An 8,952-nucleotide genomic window follows, 5' to 3' on the forward strand; every position below is an offset into this window, starting at 1 on the left:
GTTCATTTTAACCTCGGCTTACAAAACGGCTTCACGCTACGGTGCCTCGATTTGCGTAAAATAGATGAAGCCGAAGCCGGCATAAGCCGTACCAAAGAGGCCCTTAATAGTGTTTGCAACCAAACAAGACCATTAGCTTGCTAGGAGCCCACTTAGGTTAGCCTGACTTATTTGTTAGCCAGCTAGAAGAATGACCGGAAACCAAACAGACCTGTACCAGACGAGGATAGAAAGCTGGCTAGCTTGTTTGCATGGTCCTGCCTGAAGACCTCGAAGCCCGTGCGAGCGAGTTATGCCTTGCCCACGTATAGAGTCAAATTGGCTCACACGACTGGGCAAGCTTCATCGTGTCCTATGCCAACGAGGTCCAGTGAGGCGAGACGATGCTGTTGGAGAAACCAAGCACGACCCTACAGTCCCTCTGCTAAATTTTTAGAGAGAAAAATATCAATCAATATTCACGATGAAAATGACTTTCTTTTAAAAGACCGAGGAGCTAGGTTAAATCAAACATCAGGCAATTAACAGGTACCGGGACCGGTTAATGAAAGGTACTATACTACTCCTGCCTAAATTGTTCGTGATAATCTTTCAAAAGGTGTTCGTGATGCACGTGTCGGAACCGAGAACGGTTTCGTCATTGGCCAGTGTGGTGCGCCACACGTCCGGTCCGCCCCGGCGTGATCTGGCACGGTTATCGTGTTGCACGTCTGGCGGACGACGACCGGCTTTCATGCTTGTCGTTGTTGCAATAAATTCTGTCGATTTCTGACCGGGGCCTTCTGCGTACGACACACGTGATACAATACTAGGTGTTTTTGCGCAGTCGGGTCCCGGACTACCCGGTTCAGATCACCGTCCATTTCTGATTCCTTCGTTGGAGCCTTGTTGGGGGCATGTACACTGCCTCAAGAAAATAGCAGGAGAATGATAATCCCTCCGTCCTAAAAAAATATAATTGTGTTATTAGTTAATCAATTTTAAATTAAAAACAATACCAATATTTATATTTTAAATAAATTTATAAGAACATATGCATGACTAATCCAATTTTATTAATTAAATATTATAAATATTGGTTCTTATATATTTGATCCAATTTGAGAATAAGGTCATGTTTGGTTCATGACCACAACGTCCTGCCATGCCACAGGTTAGTTATGCTACAGTTTTGTTGTATTTGTTTGGTTTGCTGCCACAACTATACTATACCGTACTTTCTTAGCATCCTATCCACACGTCATAGACTTATTTTTTTGCTAAGCTTTGTCACAAGTGCGACTTCGATTTTGCTTGTCAAATTTTTTTTACCGAAGGTTTTTAGTGGCAAACTGCAACACGAACCAAACATGCCCTAAGTAGAGTTCAATGCTGGCATTTGAAGCTTTTAGGGGGCGATTGGTTGCTCAAAGGTCAGCGAGCCGGGATGGAGTGGCTGTCCAGGCTCTTTCCAGCCATGATAAGACTATGCACTTTGCTGTGTTTGGTTGTCTTTGTTGTTGGTCCAGTACGAAACAAGATCGTATTTGGTTGCACGCATGCATCAAAGTTTTGAGTGTCTGACACATGGCCCCCTGCACCATACGTGTATGAAGCCATCCCGGCTCGCGAAGGAAGGTGAAATTGAGAATAGAGGCGTGCGGGATGGAGGGGGCAGATGAATGAAACGAAATCAGACAAAACGTGCGAAGAGGGGAACCAAACATGACCATAGTACACCACTTGGTACCTAGATGAGGCTCCGGACGACGTGAGCAGGGCAACCAATCAGCCCCCTTAGAGACTTGTAGTAATAGAAACAATATATTAGTTAATTGCTCGAGGAGCTTACACTAAGTGAAGCCTTTTGCTGTCAGTCACCACCATTAGTCCTAACGACTCCACTAGTAGGGTCTAAAAATACCGGTCAAACTCTAAGTGACCTCAATAGTGCCGAAATATAGATACTCCCCTCTGTCAATGAAAGTCATTCTCGCTTCCCGAAAAGTCAAGCTTTTTCTAACTTTGACCAATCATATATATATATATATATATATATATATATATATATATATATATATATTATATAATATATATAATATATATATATTATATATATATTTATAATATATAATTAGTATTATTAGAGTAGGTTGTTGAATAAACTAACATAATAAATTTATTTAGAGACATAAATGTTTATACATATTTTTTATAAATCTAGTTTAAGTAAAAAAAAAATGACCTACACGTATTCTATAACGTCATCTATTCTGAGGAAGTATATACTAGTGCACGATTGAACTATGGATCCGGGATAGGGACTGCAACTTCCAATACTACCGCCACCAGGTATGACCGTGACACCTCCTTCTCCTTGGATCCTAGTTTCACGTTTATCTAGTTTCCAAAAAGAAAAAAAAAATAGGGAGAGGCCCATGCGATTGGCTATCGTTGCTGGTGCACTGCCTGTATATATCGATGGGCACACCGGCGGCACGGTTCCTCGGAGGCGCAGAGGATCGCTGGGTGACAACGCCATCATGATTTGATGTGGTGCCGGGCCGGATGGGTACGGTGACGGGGTAGGACCGCGTCAGCGCGTACCACCGCCTCAGCCTCAGCCCCACCCCCACCGGGGCCGGGCCCGTGCCGTGACGCAGCGGCTCCCGTCAGGCGCGCGACTTCACGCCTCCCACCGCTGGCGCCTCTCGCACGGTGGTGACGTCACCCACTTGTTGCGGCGCTAGGCAAAGGCAACGCGTGTTTATACTTGATTGACTGGAACTGGAACTGGAACTAACCGACGCCTGAATAATTACAGTACGTGTGCTAAATTATTGTTAACACTCCTTCAGACTACAGTACGTAGTGCTGTGCTGCTACTTATCGCTTTCGGAGTTGGGACACGCCGTTCCGTTTCAGCTCCCAGTACAACGAGAGATGCATGCGATGCGACTATATGCCAGAGCCAGGCACGGCAACCACAGTTTGGGATGGAGTTGCATTAGGAATGGCTCTGTCTCTGTGACTTTTTTATATCATCCCAAACGACGTGACATGATTTAGCGGCATAGTACCTGTATAGTACTTCTCATTGGGTACGGCCTCTGTTTTAATGGTGTTTGCTGGATCACACGGAGTAGTTTGGACGGACCGATGGAGTAGTCATGCAGCCGGTTCGGCAGGCTGGGCCTGGTTCGTTGCTTGGTTCGTTGGAGGAGTATTGCTGGCTGGTTTGTTGTAAAAGAAAAATACTTGTTTTAGTTAGAAATTTACGATCGTAACGTTCCAGCCGAACAGGGCCGATGAACATGAACATTACTGGCATATTGTGCATGAAGTGGTCTACGTTTTTTACTTTTTAGAAACCTTATCTAATCTTATCACCGATGAAATCAATGAGGTGGGGGATTCTCTCCCCCCTCGTAGACCTGTCCAAAAAAAATCACCCATGAAATGATTTCTCTAGTAGGGGTAAAGTCGGGTGTTACTTTTCATTATCTATAGAAAAACAAGTGAACCTATTAAAGCCGAAACTCGACTAAAACAACTTGGATCGATCCGAAACTTTGCAGGGATGTTCTTGAGAGTGTTGAGAGGGTATATCCATAAAACATTAACACACAGAACTCACCAAATCACTCACGCTCTAAAAAATCAATCAAAGAGATCGAGGTTTTCTCAAAAACCTTCCCAAGGATGGATTTTTGTGCTCGTGATGAATATGCCCAAATTACTTGGTAGATAAGTTCATCAGAGGTGCTAGCACGTATCCCAAACTCCCCAATCAACCCTAAACTCACTGGAACACCAAATCCATCAAAACTCACAAGAGAAGGGGAAGGGAAGAGGAAAATGCAAACGATTCAAACACAAGATCTTGACACACGAATTCAGAGGAAAGGATTTCTTTATTGCCAAGACCAACAAGGTCTAGTCTTACACCCAGACAGTGGTTTCAATCACTCATCTGAGGGATCTCTCTCAATATGGACTTAGGCTAGGCACACATCAACCATGTATTCACATAGGACAATCTCTCGTTGTTACACTAATCCTTTTTGTTGCACTGTTGTTGGAGGTTGATTGTTAGCAGTTTTTTTTTCTAAGTATACAAAACTTAAGGCAGGCCCCCCCCCCCTTCCTATTTAGCATGTTCGTGTAATGGAATATTATACCTGTTGTCATTTTTTTTTTCTAAAATGGAACCATATAGGTGAATACTTTTTTATTCTATATTTATAAAGAAATAGTATTCTATAAAAAATAATATTCTATAAAAATCTTATTTTGTAAACTAAAAAAATACAATAGTCAATATTCCTTATAATAGATATACTTAATTATATCATAAGAATCTTAAGATATATTTCGTTGTTTTGTTGTTATCTTTGTTGATTAAATTCCTAGCTTACACCTGCCTTGAACATTGTGGAAAGTGTTGGCCTGTTGGGATTTTCTCCTCTCATGATTTATGGCACTAGAGTTTTGTTATGATTTTTATGGATTGTACTGCGTAATTCTCAAAAAAAAATGTTATTATTATGGTATTTAGGAGGGATATATTGGCATACTTCTATAACTTAAGTTTTTCTTTTTAATACAGTTTCAAGAAACTTCCATACACCTAATAGAAAAACATGGACAGATTTGTTTTAAAAAAAGTATATTGACAGATAAGGTGATGGGGACCGTAGAGAGGACGACGCCAAAGGCCAAAGCTCAAACACGCCTCGCCGTCGACGTCACCATGGTCAGGCGTCACTCGACGACGTATACAGAGGGCTCAGGTTTTCCTTGAGGGCCTGTTGGAATGCAAGATTTTTTATCTGTTTTTGTGTTTTTTATGTAAAATTAAATTAATTTATGTAAAATTTCTGTCCGATTCCTGATACGTTCCGTCCTCAACTTGCACCGAAACACTTCAGATTTCTCGTAATTTATTATTTACTCGAAAAGCTGAGACCCATCTATTCTAATAATCCAAGCGGGTGACCTGTGAATGGGGACGCAGCAAATCCAGCAGTCCCTCTCTTCTCCTTCCTCCCCGTCGTATTCTTCGATCCACTCCTTTTCCCCTCCTCACCTCCCTATTTTCCACGCAGCTGCGTGCGCCCCGGGCTCTTCTTCCACGATTCCATTTGACCCACCCCTACCGCTCCTCAGCCGGTCCTCGCCCCTCCCAGGTCGTCCGTCGACGCACCAAACAATCCCTCACGTCCTTACTCCCCGCCGTTACTATGCTGCCCACTTGGATCCGTTCTCTACTTGTCTGAGATTTAGCCGCCGCCCGGTAGGAAGAAGAAAACCCCAGATTTGTTGTTCCTGGCCTGACGCAGCGCCGGTGAGATCACGTCCGGAATCGGCAACGCTGGGAGGAGTCGGGTGAGATTTACGGCGAGTTCTGTGCCGCTCTAGGAAGGGTCACGTCGAGGAGGCTTTTGCCGACGCTGATCTGCCTGGAGCCAGCCAAGCGGAGCGCCGAATTGGGGTGTTTGGCCGTGCGAGGCCAAAAAGCTCTCGGTTTGGCTGCCGAAACCGCTTGACGCGACCACAATCACATGGTGGTAGTGGTCCGGGTCCGGCACAAGTAGGGGGCTCGCGTCTTGTGCTTGCTAGTTGTGGGACTCGTGGGAAGCCATGGAGCCGTCGTCGTCCATCACGTTTGCGTCCTCGTCGTCGTACCTGTCCAACGGCTCCAGCCCCTGTTCCGCCGCGCTGCTGCCGCCGGGGCCGCCCCAGGCTCCCCCCTTGGCTGCCGGCGAGGGATGGGGTGGTGGAGTCGCTGCCGCAGGGAGCGGAAGCAGCGTGGAGGCGGTGAGCCTGAACCGCCTCAGCAAGAACCTCGAGCGGCTGCTCCTCGACCCGGACCTAGCCTGCAGCGACGCCGACGTCGGGGTGCCCGACGGCGGGCCGCCCGTACCCATCCACCGCTGCATACTTGCCGCGCGCAGCGACTTCTTCTACGACCTCTTCGCCGCGCGCGGCCGCGGTGGGGCAGCGCGCGGTGATGCGACCTCCGGCGACGGAGGAGCAGCGGAGGGGGCTGCCAGTGGAAGGCCGCGGTACAAGATGGAGGAGCTCGTGCCCGGGGGACGCGTGGGGCGCGAGGCCTTCCAGGTGTTTCTGGGGTACATGTACACCGGCAAGCTCCGGCCGTCACCGGTCGACGTGGTCTCTTGTGCTGACCCAGTGTGCCTCCCTCACGATTCGTGCCCGCCGGCCATCAGGTCCGCGGTCGAGCTCATGTACGCGGCGTGTACCTTCAAGATCCCCGAGCTCACCTCGCTTTTCCAGGTGAGACGCAATTTGGTTCTTGCTTCTCTTGCCAATAGGATTAGACTCCAATTTGTTTAGGAAATGTTTTGTTGTATCCCAGTATTGTACATGGCTTTGCTAGACTAGAAATGGGTTCGTGATTTTGTTTTCTCAAATCCGTGTGTTGACTACATCGCTAACTAAACTGCTAAAATTGGGTATTTCTTGTTTTAGCTGACACAACTGAACCTGTCGTCTTGAAGTCTATAATTGAAATGGAACCATTAGGCTGCACAACATGTATACATTACATTTGTGGCTGTGTAGTTTGTCAAAGTTTTAACATCAATTCAGCTTTGCTGTGACGACTTAAGGAATGCAAATGGTTAACATGGTCTTCTTCTACAGCGGCGGCTTCTTAACTTTGTAGACAAGACTCTAGTGGAGGATGTCATTCCTATTTTGAAAGTTGCTTCCCACTCAGGGCTGACTCAAGTGATCGACAAATGTATTCAAAGGATTGCTAGATCAGATCTTGACGATATATCTTTGGATAAGGAGCTCCCTCCAGAAGCTGTTGAGGAGATAAAAAATTTGCGCAAGAAGTCACCAACTGCTGATGGCGATGGCGATGCATTCATTTCAGACCCTGTGCATGAGAAAAGAGTAAGAAGAATCCACAGGGCACTCGACTCTGATGATGTTGAGCTTGTGAAGTTGCTTCTGAATGAGTCTGATATCACATTAGATGATGCCAATGCATTACACTATGCTGCTTCTTACTGTGATTCTAAAGTTGTCTCAGAGCTATTAGATTTGGCGCTGGCGAACTTAAATTTGAAGAATAGCCGTGGATACACACACTCCACTTGGCTGCTATGAGGAGAGAACCAGCTATCATTATGTGTCTCCTTAACAAAGGGGCAAATGTATCACAACTGACAGCTGATGGCAGGAGCGCAATTGGTATCTGTCGGAGGTTAACAAGATTAAAAGCTACAATGACCAAGATGGCTGGCAGAAGGAGAAAAAGTGAAGGGGTGTAAGAATGGAAAAAACTAAAGGGGTCAAGAATCAAATAAAGATAGGCTGTGTATATATATTCTAGAGAGGGAGATGATGCGAAATCCTATGGCGGTGGAAGATGCTGTCACCTCGCCTTTATTGGCAGATGATCTTCACATGAAGCTTCTCTACCTGGAAAACAGAGGTGAAGTCCACACTATGCTTGATAGAGTGGCTCTGATTGGTTGCCAGTTGCCCCCTTCAAATTTTCAAAATTTAAAAGCTGGGAGGTCAGGTGGATTGATTCAGGCTTCCTTGTGGTCTAATGACATGTGCCCTGACCTTTTGTTCTCATAAAGAGAAAAAGGAAAGCACCCACCACATACCACATCGATTTCTCCTTTCTTCAAATTGAAGAAAGTTGCGCATGTTATAGGAAATAAACAATTGTAGTCACAAAGCCTGCAATATTTATTGCTACTTGACTGTCAGCTTTGTACACAACCTAATAGTGGTCTAGTTCTAGATAATATAATGAGAATGATTTCACACCATTGGATGATGATCAGATAGCACCTTAGAACTTGGGGGGGTGATATGTCATTGTCGTTAGCTTTGTCTTATATTCAAGTTTAGAAGAAGATTGTGCTTTATGTTATTGGCTACATTATTTCCCTGCATCATAACATTTAAGTATTGTCCCTGCAGTTGCATTTGCTAGATTGTTCTTTCCTGCTGAAGCCAAGGTCGCCATGCAAATTGCACAAGCAGACACCACAGAAGAATTCGGCAGTATAGTTTCATCAAGTACTTGTGGTAAACTGAGGGAGGTCGACCTTAATGAGACGCCAGTCACACAAAACAAAAGACTACGTTCAAGGGTAGATGCACTGATGAAAACAGGTGAAGTTTCAATCATCAACCTTCCCATTTTACTGAACATGCTCTGCAGCTATCACCTGAAAATTTAGTTCCAGGGCAACCACGGATTCTTTTTACTGAACATGCTCTGCAGCTATCGCCTGAAAATTTAGTTCCAGTGTAACCATGGATTCTACATATACCAAAGTATTATCTTTGTGTTTAAAATACGTGATTGATATGATATCTCATCATCTGTTGTTCACCCATTTTATGTGGTGGCTTCTTGCAGTGGAAATGGGCCGTCGGTACTTCCCGAACTGCTCGCAGGTGCTGGACAAATTCCTGGAGGACGACCTGCCGGACGGGCTGGACCAGTTCTACCTCCAGAGGGGCACCGTCGACGAGCAGAAGGTGAAGAGGATGCGCTTCTGCGAGCTGAAGGAGGACGTGCTGAAGGCTTTTAGCAAGGACAAGGCGGACAGCAGCATGTTCTCGGGCCTGTCTTCGTCGTCGTCGTGCTCTCCACCCCAAAAATCCGCCAAGAGGTGATCAAGGGACTAGTTTTTGCCGTATACTAGTTTGTTATCACGGTCTTGGAGACCTGGTCCCGGACAGCATATAGGGACTTCTACACCTGTGTATGTATAGTGCTTATATACATATATTAGGATAGAACTATATATGGAAAGAAACATGGCAGGTACACCGTGCAAAGAGATGAAAAGGTGGCCGTAGTGCTCTATGCGAGTATGCACCTGATTCGATGGCCCTGTTCGACGGTAGCGAGCACGCCGAGCAGGCTCATTGCCCTGTGAGCATGCTACCGAGGTTGTTGAGGCTGTT

The 8,952-nt window shown here is 45.6% G+C and overlaps 1 pseudogene; it reads left to right on the forward strand.

The window, feature by feature from the left end:
* The first annotated feature begins 5,005 nt into the window (after positions 1-5,005).
* Positions 5,006-8,941, forward strand: LOC136459096 (BTB/POZ domain and ankyrin repeat-containing protein NPR2-like; annotated as a pseudogene).
* The last annotated feature ends 11 nt before the right edge of the window (positions 8,942-8,952 follow it).

The sequence above is a fragment of the Miscanthus floridulus genome, chromosome 6 (assembly GCF_019320115.1).
Source record: "Miscanthus floridulus cultivar M001 chromosome 6, ASM1932011v1, whole genome shotgun sequence".
NCBI lineage: Eukaryota > Viridiplantae > Streptophyta > Magnoliopsida > Poales > Poaceae > Miscanthus > Miscanthus floridulus.